Consider the following 13,496-nt stretch of genomic DNA (forward strand, 5'->3'; position numbering starts at 1 on the left):
GGAGGGGGAGGGAAAATGGGGGGAGGGGCATGGGTGGGGTGAGTAGCCATATAATGAACCCTTTGATACCGTCATCAGAGACCTCAGAACCACAGAACTAGTGGCCATTACAGAACTGTATTTGTAAACTCAGTGCCCTGTAATACAAACAGCCATGGGGTCAGACAATTCATGACTTTTGAAGCACTGGTTTGTATTATTTAATCCATTAAGGTAGAAGTAAGTGCCCATAGGAATAGGCCTTATGAAAGTATATGTTGTTTAGTTGTAAATGAACATTCCGGAAAAGATCTAGGACTATTCAAAATGTAATATACCTGCAAATCACCTAGGGAGCTTGTGAAAATGCAGGTTCTGAATTAAAAAGTCTGTCTTTTTTTTTAGGGGAGGGAGGGGCAGAAGGAGAGAGAGGATCTTAGGCAGGCTCCAAGCCCAGTGTGGAGCCCGATGCAGGGTTGGATCTTATGACCCTGAGATCATAACCTGAGCTGAAATCAGGAGTTGGACGCTTAGCCAGCTGAGCCACCCAGATGCTTTGAATCAAAGTCTTGAGTGGGGCCTGAACTGCTGTAGTCAGAGCAAGTTCCCAGGTGGTGGGTTCTTGCTGCTGCTGCTTGAGCTATGCTGGGACTATCAAGGTTATCAGATGTGGAGGATCAGAGGCATGAGAGGCTAACAATCGAAGCTCATTAGCTATTTTGATGTCCACTATTGGTCACCACGTACATCTCTACATACATTTGAGATGAACATATTCTGTGCTTTTGAACTTCTTTATAAATTTTTATTAGTAAAATGTATCTCTGGGATGTCCTGTTTCTCTTAACGTTGATTTCATCCCATTGATCATTTTATTTATATGGCATATTCTGTTAGAACTAGACTACCATGTGCATATCCATGAGGAATTAAAGATAAAGTTGGCAATCTTCTGTCGATTTTTTGTATGGTCGTAACATGAAACTACTGAGGTGAAAATCTGATAATTTTAGAAATTATTAAAATGATTACCTTTAACATATCCATGTTTATGTCCTGTCTTCTGATTAACAGATCAGATCTGTTACTATAGGTAGTAATATGATCATATGTATGCTCTCTAAAAAACAATAAAAACAAAACTGGCTGAGGAAATATCTGAGCCCCTCAAAATCTCCGAAAATTTAATAACTATAATTAGAGCAAATCACTAACATTGGAATTTCTGTATTTTAAGGCAAAAGATTTTGAGGAATAATAACCTTCCAATTAAGGTTAAGTTTTAACTGAAAAATATGTATCAAAATATTCCTTCTATAGAAGAGAATCAAATGTCCCTTTGCAGTATAATTCTAAGAATAATTACTTTTGAAAAATTCACTTCTCATCTTTTTAATGAATAATTTATTTACCTCATATGGGCAAACATTCCACTTCCAAAAGATCTTGTTTTTATCCAGCTCACATTGGTGTTGGGTCTGTTTATCCACTGTTCTTCAGACTTTCGATTTTGCTTCAAGTTAAGATTTAAGATATCCTGTCCTAATGAAACACTGCCTAAGGTTTACAATGCCGCACACTAATAGAAATTTATTTTCAATAGATGGCTTTAAACTAAAATAAAATGATGGGTTTGTTTCTTCAGAAAAGTACTTTGCTTTTTACAGAACTTAATTTCATTAACCATTATTTCTAATTACTAGAGAATTTTACATTTGGGTCTGACTACCTTTATATAATGTTATCTCTTGCAGTGTTTATGACAAGGTTGAATGTTACCATGGAAATCATTGTGCTACCGCAAATTTTACATTCTAATTTTGATATAATATTAAGATGATTATGGATTATAGCTCAAAATTTAAAAGATTTAGTAATAAGATGACAAGGAATAAAATTTTAAACACTCAAAGGTTAACAGATTTATGTTACAATGTGAACATTTCCAAGGTTCTTTGCTCTGTTATGAATATATTCATTAGAAGGAATAATATAGTTTAATAACCTTTAAATATATGAAGTTGTCATTTTTTTGCCAATTAAGCTCAAAAATGGTTTCTTCAATGGGAGGAGATTGGGTTTACTATCTTTATAAATGGAATCAATTAGGTCAAATAAGTATAAAGTCACTTGCCATCTTATAAGATTTATAAAATCCATATTCTTGATTGCATCAAACTGGTGACTTTCCAGATACCTCTAATTCATTTAATGTGAATTTGTTTTGCTTCTAACAAGTGCCTGAAGGATGCAAGTGGCTACAATAGATGTGATTTGTCTGCATTTTAATTATTTGAAGCACAGTGATCTGGTTATAGTTATATAGAGTAGGATTTGCCCATTGCTCTTCTAATTTCAGGAATTCATTAAAATGACTTACTTTAGCTTCAAAGAGAAAGACACTCTCAATATCAGAAAGGCAGAAACCCTAGTGAGCTAGTCAAATGCTAGCTCTTGGATAGTAGATTGTTTTCCCACACGTTATTTTTGGAGGAAAGAGGGAATCTTTAAATAACTCTTTATCGAACCAGCATTTTGACTTCATCATCTCATTCAGCTCTCTGCTAAAACTCCACATCTTAAGACCGCTTCCCCTCAACGGTCTATGTAAAATAGCAATTCCCAACCCCTGGTATTTACACAACGTTTTCCTTCAAAGCTCTGATTAACATTTAGGATTGTGTATCTTCTGTTTAAAAAAAAAATTCTAGAATATAGTTTCAGTATTCTAATACACCCACTGGAATACAATTTTCATGAGGGCAGAGGCCTTATCATTGCTGACCTAACATGTGGAATGATATTTGGTAAATAGTAGGTGTTCAATAAATGTTCTCTAGTGAATTAATATATTACTGCAGGTGTTGCTATGCAGCAAAGTATCCAACTAACATATTTGACACCATTCTTAGAGTTATGGGGAGGATCAGAATTGTTTTTTAAAGGATGACAAAGTAGAGAAGAGGCAAGTTCATTGCATAAAATAGAGCCTGGATTCACTTTCTCAGGAGTCTGTTTTTAATTTTATTTCTTGATTTCTAATTTTGTCTTTCTTTACATATTTTCTCTCACACTAGCCTCCTGTTTGCAATTCAAAGTGGATTGATAAATAGTGAAATGGATACAACCAAAATAAATGAATCTTTATTGTATAGCTGCTAAGGTTTCACAAATGGTTAACAGCAAGAAATGAGAGAAACAGAGAAAAGAACATAAATGAGGTAGTTCTAGGAACATTTAATTCTCATTTCTTTACCCAATATGTAACATTTGGGAAACACTTTTAGTAGACTGTCTTGTGGTTTATATTCAAATCACTGTTGCCAGAAAAAAAGATGAACTTTTCAGAGTGCTATATTTTTTTAATTAAAACTTAGTTTAAAAATATTTAATATTTCTCAAGAGTTCTTTAATATAAGGGTCCTTGCTGTCTAAAGGGTAGTTTGTAGCCATTCTATTAGGACAAATGCTAAATTCCCCAAAACAAATTTAAGTAGAGAACAATCTTCCCGGATTTGTTTTCCTTTACTTATGTTTCTGTCCATATCTTGCGTCATTGCTCGTATGGCTCTGGGCACTGTTAGAAATGATCAAGACAATATTAACAATTGATCTTCCACATCTAACTCAGGGTAAAAGCCAACTAAATCAATAATTTTACCATTGTACAACACTTTGCTGTAATTTACTTCTAGGGTAATTTACTGTGTATGTGCATGAATGAGCAAGAACTTTATCCCCCAGAGTGTCTTCAACTCAGCCTTAAGGCACAGTAACGAAAACGTCATTTTACTCATTCCCATATTTTACCTGCCCTGGACGGTTATACTTTTAGATCTGCTAACTACAATTAATTTCTACATCTTTTCAAAGAAGAGAATGTGGTCTATAGGTGTCGTTTGTATTCTTACGCTAACTCATAAACTTAGGGCTTTGTATTAGATTTACAGAAAACCTAGCATGAGAAAATCACTTTACAATCAGCTGGAGACACCCAGGGGGTAGATTATTCCCTGGGAATAAATATGTGACTGTGTGAAAGAGACAGAATCCGGGCTGAAGATTCACTTGTCCGTTTCGCTACAGTTTGGCTAAATGACTAAGCGGTGTGGTGAGAATATGAAAAGAAGTTTCCATTAAGAGACTCTCCAGGGGGTTTCAAAATGAATCTTGTGGTTACTTGACGGGCTCCTCTCTGCCCTGTAGTTCTAACCAGAGTTGACTATTTGGGGAAAAGTCTTAATTTTTCTTGGTCATTCAAGTAATGGTAATGAGTCCTGATCTCCACCAAACAAAAATAAAAACCTATTAAAAGAAAAATAGAAACTCCACAAACCCTAATTGACTACCTAGAAGTAAATTTATTTCTTGGGTGAATCCAAATTCCAAGACTGCATCAGAAACATGAGTGCTATTTGTGGATGGAGCAAAAGACTCTGAGCAATGATTCTGATTCTGCCTCAGGCTAATTAAGTTACATTAAACAAGTCATTTGACTTCTCCAGTGCTTCCATGGTTTCCTCATGAGTATAAGGGAGAAGGTGATTCTTGTCTCAAAGCATTGTTAAAGCAATAAAATGATATTCTGGATACAGAAGTACTAAGACTATGACAATGCTTTGCAAATAAAACTATAAAATGTGTTTATGAGGTTATAGGTTTGTGAATATGTACAAATACATATAAATTGGTGTTTATATCAGGTGTATATATAAATTTTGCATTTTTATCCAGTTTATTCAGCAATTTTGAAAAAGTTAAGACAAATAAATATCTGTGGATGGGCAGGTCATAAGGATTACTGTAAACCAAGTCCGTTTGGTCATTTGTAATTATGAAGTGGTTTTTGGTAGATAAATCTCCCATAGTTAAAATGGATGGAAGTCTTGGTTCTTCTCTCACAAACTTACTACCAAATGGAAATGAAGATAAATCTCAAATTCATTCTACTTCATATGACAAAGAAACAGCTAGTAGAACATACCCAGTTTTACAAAGCCTCAGTTTCCCATCTTTTGGGAATTTTTGGTAGTATCTCCTTTAAAGCCTTATAAAGGCACATGCAACAGTATTCTAGCTAAATTTCAAGAATGAATGAATGCTGCTGTAACTTTCAGGACAGAGTCTGTCTGACTGCTAAACTTTGAATGATGCCTTAAAGTCCAGTGTATGTAACATGTTTGATTTTTTTAAACCTTTTTTTGGGCAAGGAAGTCTCTATATAATATTTCTTGCTATTTCACATATCTTCTTCATATTCTACCAACAAATATTTTCTCTAATACCTGTTATGTCAGTTGACAAAGGCTCAGTAGGGACTTTGATCCATGATAAAGGTAATTGAAGCAACAGTCATTTCTGAATATGGGTTTAGGATTTTAGTATTTCAAATCAAAATCAACCACCTCCGAAGAGCTCTCCCTGACTGAGATTCTTCAGATTAGTAACTACCAACTGAGTGTAGATGAAAAGAAATTTACACACACTTGTCACTTTGCCTATGTTGAAAGTTTTTAAAGTAAAATGTTGGCAGTATAAGAGTTCTATGTGCAGATTTATTGGTATATTTCTCAACCCTAATCAGTATGGGCCAGTTGGTCAATTCTAAATACTGTCATTTCTTCTTTAACAGTTGTTTTGAAAGTGCAAATGTATTCTGACATGGTTGATATATTAAGGAACATTTGGGTGAAACATTAATTTCACATTTACTTATAGACAATTTGGTCCCCTCGAAATACTAAATGATGTAGGATACTGTCCCCAGATGAACTGAGACTGGCGGGGTATACAAACCACACATAGGCACATATCCAAAGATTCCTTTGTTACTCCAATTCACAGGGAGTGAGATGACCCATACCCATGCACTTCTGGTGTTACGACTCTCCACCTGATCTCAGAAAATCCTTCTATCTTCTTCTAACACTTCACGGTCAGCACACTTTCTTTTCCAATCAACTATTTTGTGGTATTATAGTACTGATATAATTCTCAAATCATTTGATGTATAACCTTTACTCTTTTCTGCTTATTTTGTTTTTTGTTTCTTTAATGTATCACTGATGACATTTTGCATGCTAGGCCATAGTAAAATTTTCCCAATAAGTTCTGCCATTGATTTATTTTTTTAGGGCTGGATTTTATATAGCCCAGTGATTTCTAGGAACACAGATGAGGCTTTATTGCAGAGCTGACTATATTTATAGTGAAGCTTCCTATGTAGTATTTTCAGATGTCTGCAGTGCTGGCCAGAATTGCACACAGCATATAAGCTACCTACCTGTGTAGAATCTTCACAATTCTATAGCTATGTTTTTTGTTTGTTTTTTTGGTAAGGAGTAGTCGGTGACCTAGGGATATCTGGGTAGAAGTATGATTCTAGATAAGCCATGGGACTATTTGAAAAAAAACAAAAGAACCAAACAAACTCATCCTGTTTTTTTTGTTTTGTTTTGTTTTCTATCATTTAACTTGGAAATCGCTGATTGTTAGGTTTAGTTTCTCCAGTGCTCATATCAGAGTCTTACATATAACAGATTCTTAATATTGAGTGAGTAAATATAAGAATGGATGAACTGTATAAATACCCTCAAAAGAACAGCTGGGAAAAAAAAAAAAAAAGAACTGGAAATTTTGCCCTAAATACACCAGGGATAGAGCCAGCATTATCTGATGGGTAATGGTGACACTTGCCAGGCAGGAACTGATATGAATTTGCCAAAGTCAAGGCCAGTTCACAGAGACACCAGCTACTTCTTTGCTGAAAACAGAATATAGGATCTGCTTTTCATTCTCACTTAAGAGACCACAGCATTTTTCAACTGATACAGAAATAATTGTGTAATCGTGTCATTTAAATTGAAGGAAAATAAGTTAAAATAATTTTCTGTCTTATATGTATAATTACAGAACCAGAAAAAAGAACGTTAAAAAATATTGTCTGAACTAATGTTAAATCACATGTATAAAATCAGTGCTGATTTGCAATGAGTTCTAATTTACCAAAGAGTAACCCCATGAATACCTTTAATTCCTATGTTCAGTGATATCAGCCCAGAGAGTATTCCACAACCACTGGTTCTCAGTATCACTGTGTACTAGTAGAAATAAGAGGCAGGGCATTTTAAATATCTTCCTGCATTGTTTCAGTGACCTTTCTTCTTTGGACTATGGGCCATTGCCTAAAAGCTTTTTATCAGTAACCATAGAGCTTTTGTAATGTTCAAAATGAGGTTTGTAGTTATACTATTTCTAGGTAAAGCAGAATCCCACTAAATAGAATCCACATAATTAGAAAGCTTTGTCAGAATTTTCTTACATGTATGTATGCACCTTAATTATTTCTGTTTAAGTAGATGAACCTGAGATTCCATAAAATCCTAAATTGCCTACTGAAATATCAGTATGTATTTGAAGTAATCAGTATATTCATATTCTATTGAATGAAAATAATTTGAAAATGTGTGATACGTGGATTATTTATATCAATGCTGAAATAATTCATTCAGTGAAGCTGAGCTCTTTGGAATGGAAACCTCCACAACTCTGAGTCATTCAGAGTTGAAATATAGGGTTTGCACCAATTATCTATAATTTCTGTCCTTTTACTTAAATGTTATAAATCCCAGGGTATTCATATATAAAATGGATATTATGCCTACCTTACATGGTGGTTATAAGAATTAATGAGATAATATTACATTAAATACCTGGCATGTGCATTCTTTGTACAAAAATATTGGTTCTCAATCTTTTCTTCTCCGTAATTCTGATTCTAGTTTTAAATGGTATTTTATGACCATTTAATAATTGATGTCAACTTATAAGCTATACTTGATTTGTGAAAATATTTTGTTAGATTATTAAAAGAATTGATACTATCTTCTAAGCTATCATGGAAATAGGAGATAGAGCAGTGACTTTCTGCACAATAAGGTGATAATATTAGTAATAGAGAATCTAGGTTTTGTTAAATCTTGTTAACTGAAACATAGCCATAAAAATCCCACCAAATCTTCTTCTGGTCTTGGTATCAGAGTGGCTAGAAGCAGCAAATTTTCCACAAGATCACCAGAATTGTAAAGTCTCCTTCAATAGAAAGTTTAGATGGTTGGCCAAATATAGTTCTTGACCAATGAAATATGGAAATAATGAAATGTTCTAGAGAAGTTGAGGCACTATCTTTATTTGGATCTGATAACTAGTTTTATTTCTTCCTAAGTACACACTGAGACTAATGTCTTGGGAAATAAGACAGCACTGTGATTGTTTACATGATGTCACCTAAGGGATGCCCCACATCAGGCTCCTCCGCTATGAGCCTGCTTCTTCCTCTCCCACTCCCCCTGCTTGTGTTCCCTCTCTCGCTGGCTGTCTCTATCTCTGTCGAATAAATAAATAAAATCTTTAAAAAAAAATAATGACAAAGTCAACAGTGTGAATCCAATGTATTTAATCTAAATTTTTTATTACCAAAAGTCTGTATTCTATCTACTTTATATAGGGATATTTAAGAATATGAGAATCAGGGGCACCAGGTTGGCTCAGTCATTAAGTGTCTGCCTTTGGCTCAGGGCGTGATCCCGGCGTTCTGGGATCGAGCCCCACATCAGGCTCTTCTGCTGGGAGCCTGCTTCTTCCTCTCCCACTCCCCCTGCTTGTGTTCCCTCTCTTGCTGGCTGTCTCTCTCTGTCAAATAAATAAATAAAATCTTAAAAAAAAAAAGAATATGAAAATCACTCCCACCTCCCCCTGCTCTATCAAATCTTTAAAAAAGGCGGGGGGGCACCAGAGTGGCTTAGTCAGCATCCAAATCTTGGTTTGGCTCAGGTCATGATTTCAGCATTGAGGTTGAGCCCCTCACTGGGCTCTGTGCTCAGCAGGGAGCATGCTTGGGCTGCTCCCTCTCTCTCTCTCTTCCTCTGCTCCTCCCCCATTCTCTCTTTCTCTTTTCTCTCTCTCTTTTTCTCTCTCTTTTAAAAAAATAACTCTTAAAAATATGAAAATAACTGTATGATTTTATAGAGAATTTAAAATTTTTTCCTGAAAGGATCAAGGAAAATCCTTTTATTTTGTTTCAGGTTAATTTTTCAGATCTGAGATATTCAGAAAATTTCCTTCAACTTACTTGGCAAACACAAGAGTCTTTATAAACTAAAAGTTTGGGTTTGAGAGATTTCCAAGGAAGGGTGACCTTGGTAAATTGCTCAGCCTTTGGATGGAAATACAACAGACTAAATCTTTTTTTTTTTTTTTTAAGATTTTATTTATTCGACAGAGATAGAGACAGCCACTGAGAGAGGGAACACAAGCAGGGGGAGTGGGAGAGGAAGAAGCAGGCTCATAGAGGAGGAGCCTGATTTGGGGCTCGATCCCACAATGCCGGATCACACCCTGAGCCGAAGGCTGACGCTTAACCGCTGTGCCACCCAGGCGCCCCCAACAGACTAAATCTTGAAGTGAGGATAAACTGGAAATAGATGGGCTTTCACAGGGACTGTCTTAGGTTTGAATTATCTCAAACTGCTTGAATTAAGGTATTCTGGGATTGCTAGCACAGTCATTTATCAGAGGTAGATATAAGTGCCCTCTTACAAAAGAAAATATTAATCAGAGAGTTAAATTATCTTTAGAATATTTTAGAAACATTTTCTAATGTTCCATGAAAAATAACCTCCCAGGAGGCAATTCTATATGACTGAAAAGGAAGGGAAACAATAGGGAATAAGTAAAGGAGATAACCAGAGAAAATAACAAGAGAAATTACTGTGATTGGTATAGAACCACAAAATATTTTTAGAAATATAATACTTGGTGAGTATCAGTGAAATATTGTAACTGAATTTAAGAGCTCAGTGGGTAAACAACAGGTTAGATAAAGAGAAAAAATCTGATCAGGGAAATGGGTCTGAAGAAAACATCAAGACTAAAGTTTGAAGAAACAAAGAGAAAATATAAAAGGTCAAAATAGACATGGGTAAGATAATTCTAAATTGGAAGAGTTTTGAGAATAAAAGTTGGGTTACTCAGTTAATAGACATTAATTAATCTCCATAGGTATGTACTTAGACTGATTGGTCAAACCATGACACATGGTCACTCTACACATAAGAAACCATTAAAAGGCCAAACGTTCTCGAAAGCACAATTCAAGTCACAGAAAGGGATAATTGAGAAAATGGAGACAATAAATATTTGTAGAGATAATACTAAAAGAATTTTCCAAAATTTGAAAGAATCAAGCCAATTAAAGCCCTTCAAGACTGTGATGCCCTTCAAACTTTGTCCAAAGTTAATTCCCCTTTTGATAAGGATTAGACTTCTAATAAATCATTCAAATAGCTATTCACTCCAAGATACAAGACCACTATCTTGAGCTAATGCAGGCAGATTTTGTTGTGAGTGACTATCATAGTGACTATCATGTGAATTTCACATTTTTGGTGACTAAACTCTAAAAGAAAAGCCTGTCCTGTTTCTGGCTAGGAAAACTAAAGGAAAGAACCTCAGACAGGGACCATCCCAGTCTATAGGAAATCCCAGAATAGAGAGGACCAGAAAGAATAGTTGGGATCAAACTGAATGTATAATCTCTACCATTGTGTCTACCTGGCTTATTACTGCTAACATGCATGGTAGACAAGACTTTCTAAACTGAGATCCAAATGGTTATACATTTCTGACATGACAAAATTTGTACTTTGAATCTTTCTAAGTTAATGTCAGATAAAACAAAAACACCCTTTTCAGCTATATAACAGAACCAGAGAAATGTATGTCCAAGGTCAAAGGGAGTGAATGGTAGCCAGAATAATTGTGGACCCTTTGTCCCAACACAAGCCTACGATACCTCAGTGATCACACCTGCTCTTGTCACATCTGTATATCAGCTTTTCAGTTATGAGGAGGCTGGTGTTGCATAAATGATACAATATTTGGAACAAAATCTCAAAGTGTCCAACCTAAAAAGCCATATTAAAAAATCAAAGAAAATGATCATTTTAATACATGCAGGCAAATTGAAAAATACTGTGTTGAGAAATTTCAACACACATTCAAATTCTGAAAAATCAAATAATAGAGAACATCACCAACTTAATGGCAAGAATGGTAAAACTCAGATAACATCATAAGCAATGGTTTAAAACAAGCAAACTTTCCCTCTAAGAATTAAAAAAAAAGGGGGGGGCAAGCAAGGATGCCTTTTCTCCACCATTCTAACCAACCATTCTATTGTTCTAATCTTCACTATCATACTGGAAGTGCTAACTATTGCAATTTTACAAATTAAATGAATATACTTTATTCCAAATTATACATCAATTAGATTGATTTTTTTAATCTCAAATTTAATACTCACCAATATCTTTAAGATGCTATGAAACAATGGATCTTTCATAAAATCTAGGCAAATCATGATAAAACTGCTAGAAAATAAAGAGAAAAAAGAAAATCTTAAATGCAGCCTAAGAAAAATAATGGGATTAATGTGCTTATGACCTGTATTGTTCCACGTGGTATGATCAAAAAGAGTAAAAAATATCTATTGCAATCTCTAGAGAAACCACAGTAAAAGCATTGCAAGATTGGATACAAAAAACTGATTGAGTGAAAATATGAAATAAACAATCCATTGACACTTGCTAAGTAATGAAAGAGGCCTACATTGACACAAATTAAATGTTAATAGTAAAATGGTATATTTAAACTCAAATATATCCATTATTATACTAAATATATGACTAAATGGCAAAAAAATATTTTTAATTGAAGGATAGTTGACATACATTATTAGTTTTAGGTGTAAACATAGTGATTTGGCTTTTATATACATTATCAAATTCTCACCACATTAAATATCTCTCAACACACAAATGATTGCATTATTATTGACTATGATCCTGTTACATTTTTCATCCCTGTGACTTATTTATTTTATAACTGGAAGATTTTACTTCTAAATACCCTTCACCTATTTCACCCTTCACCCCCTCCCTCCCACATCTGGGCAACCATCAATTTGTACATATATTTAGAAGTCTATTTCTGTTTTTTTTAATTGTTGCTTTTCTTTGTATGTTTTTTAGATTCCACACATAAATGAAATCTCATAGTAAATGTATTCTTCTGACTTATTTTATTTAGCATAATACCCTCTAGGTCTATCCCTATTGTCACAAATGAAAAAATTTTACTCTTTGTTATGGCTGGGTAATATTCCATTGCATAGATATACCACATCTTTATCCACTCATCTATCAACAGATACTAAGCTTACTTCTATATCTTGGCTATTGTAAATGCTACAATAAACATAGGGGTGCATATTTAATTAGTGTTTTTGTTTTCCTTGGTTAAATGCATAGAAGTGCAATTATTAGATCATATAGTATTTCTATCTTTAATTTTTTGAGAAACCTCCATACTGTTTGCCATAGTGGCAGCACCAATTTACATTCCCACAAACAGGGCACAAACGTTTTCCTTTCTCCACATCTTCATCAACACTTGCTTTTTCTTGTCTTTTTGATTCTAGTCATTCTAACAGGTGTTAGGTAATATCTCATTGTGATTTTGACTTGTGCTTCCCTGACGATTAGTGATGTTGGAGCATCTATTCATGCGTCTGTTGGCCATTTGTATGTCTTCTTGGAAAAAATGTCTATTCAGGTCCTCTGTACATTTTTTAACTAAATTGTTTCTTTTTTGTTTTTGTTTTTTAAAGATTTTTAAAAATTTATTATTGGAGAGAAAGAGCATGAAAGGAGGGAGGGTCAGAAGGAGAAGCAGACTCCCCGCTGAGCAGGGAGCCTGATGTGCAGCTTGATCCTGGGACTCCATCATCATGACCTAAGCCAAAGGCAGTCGCTTAACTGACTGAGCCACCCAGGTGTCCCAGTTTCCTTTTTTTGGCCTTGAGATGTACATATTTTTGATTAATCCCTTACCAGATAACATCATTTGTCAACATCTTCTCCCATTCACTGGGTTGCTTTTTTGTTTTGTTGATGGTTTCTTTTGCTTACAAAACAGTTTTACTCTGATATAAACTCATTTGCTTTCTTTTGCTTTTGTTTCTCTTGCCTGAGGAGACAAACCCCATAAAAAAAAAAAATGTTAGGATCAATGTCCAGAAGTTTACTACCTAAGTTTTCTTTTGGGAGTTTTATGGTTTCATGTCTTAAATTTATATCATTAAACCATTATAAATTTATTTTTGTATATGTTTTAAGAAAGTGGTCTAGTTTCATTCTTTAGCATGTAGCTGTCTATTTCTTTAAAAGTTTCTCTTATCTCCATCATATAATTTTGCCTTCTTTGTCCTAGTTTGAACATGTAAGTATGGATTTATTTCTGGGATCTCCATTCTACTCCATTGATACATATGCTTATTTTTGTGCTAATATCATAGTCTTTTGATTATTATAGTTTTGTAATCTAGTTTGAAATATGGGATTGCGACCTCCAGCTTATTTTATTTTATTATTTATTGCTTTATTTTAATTTTTTAAACT

The sequence above is a fragment of the Ailuropoda melanoleuca genome, chromosome 11 (genome assembly GCF_002007445.2).
Source record: "Ailuropoda melanoleuca isolate Jingjing chromosome 11, ASM200744v2, whole genome shotgun sequence".
NCBI lineage: Eukaryota > Metazoa > Chordata > Mammalia > Carnivora > Ursidae > Ailuropoda > Ailuropoda melanoleuca.